Source organism: Pinus tabuliformis, chromosome 5_1 (assembly GCF_031772625.1).
Source record: "Pinus tabuliformis cultivar Carrire ecotype Pingquan chromosome 5_1, CPIR1, whole genome shotgun sequence".
Taxonomy (NCBI): domain Eukaryota; kingdom Viridiplantae; phylum Streptophyta; class Pinopsida; order Pinales; family Pinaceae; genus Pinus; species Pinus tabuliformis.
In genome coordinates this window covers 379,826,657-379,827,993 of record NC_142305.1, presented here as the reverse complement: position 1 = coordinate 379,827,993, position 1,337 = coordinate 379,826,657, and the positions used below count along the sequence as shown (strand labels likewise).

The window sequence follows — 1,337 nt, the reverse complement described above, 5'->3', positions numbered from 1 at the left end:
CGAGATAGCAGCCTGGAGAAAGAGGGCGAAAGGTAAATGCCTGGCATGTCAGCCAACATTTACTTTTCTATAGTCTACAAAATAGGAACCGCCCACTAGGTACCATCCATGAATGTAAGTTGACTCATCACCAATAAAAATAAGCATCACTGGGTACCATCCATAAATATAAGTTCACTCATTATCATTATTAAAAAAAATCAAGCTACCTAAAATAATTTACTAAGAAAAAAACTTTCACTTTCACTAAATTATATCTCAGACCTCAACATATATCTTACTTCAAAAGAAGACAAACTTTTAATTAAAGAAAGCATATTTTATGCTTTAGAACCAAAACACAAATGAATTCTTAATTCTCATGTGTTGTTTTATTTTTATGACTCATACATAAAAGCTAAATCTAATTTTCAAAGCTTGTTGGTAATAAGGTAGAGAGGATCTTGTGTTGTCCAGTTAATTCTTAACTTACATGATTAGAATTTAACTCGACTTCCTGGTATATTAAAATATTTAATATGTTAACCGTGACTCAATATTGGGTCGACTATATGTGACAAAATTGTATAGTAAAGGAATGCTACGTGGCTACTAGGTCGACTATATGTGACAAAATTGTATAGTAAAGGAATGCTACATGGCTACTAAAGCTTAGATATGAAATATTAAATAGGTATGAATATAACTCAAACGGTAGAGCGCTCGCATGTGAAAGGTATGGGGTTTGATACCTCGAAGTTCTATATGAATTTTCTATTGCATTGGGTTGACTGGCATATTGACGTTTCTTTTTATTTTGGATGTGTGCACATGCCTGCAGAATATATATATATATATAAGAATGGACGGTGGACACCCTACGATAAGGTTCACAAGGTTCATCGCTCTTGCCACACCAATCAGCGATGAATGGTGTGATGCTTATTTAATAACGTGAAGATTTATGTTCCCTAAAAAGAAAAGCATCTCAGGATCAGCCAACAGTCTAGCGGGGATAGCTCAGTTGGGAGAGCGTCAGACTGAAGATCTGAAGGTCGCGTGTTCGATCCACGCTCACCGCATTGGTCATTGATAACTAGATTTATGAAAACTTGCGTGTTCGATCCACGCTAGGTGTTGTCTACTGAAGTGGGAAATTTACATGGACGACAAAGTCGCTTGTAAAAATCTGACAATAGGTGTGCTAAATTTGATAGTAGTACTTAAATTTTGTTTTAATGGTTCAATAGAATAAAATCTGACAATAGGTGTGTTAAATTTGACAGTAATACTTAAATTTTGTTTTTAATGGTTGAAATGGATTCAACGTCATCAAAAACTATTTCCCAAAATTTATG

General features: G+C 34.5%; 1 non-coding gene across 1 annotated transcript; it reads left to right on the top strand.

Annotated features, from left to right (window-relative positions):
- Positions 1-988: 988 nt before the first annotated feature.
- TRNAF-GAA (transfer RNA phenylalanine (anticodon GAA)) lies at positions 989-1,061 on the top strand. Its single transcript has one exon. It is a non-coding gene; the product is annotated as a tRNA-Phe (tRNA).
- Positions 1,062-1,337: the final 276 nt, after the last annotated feature.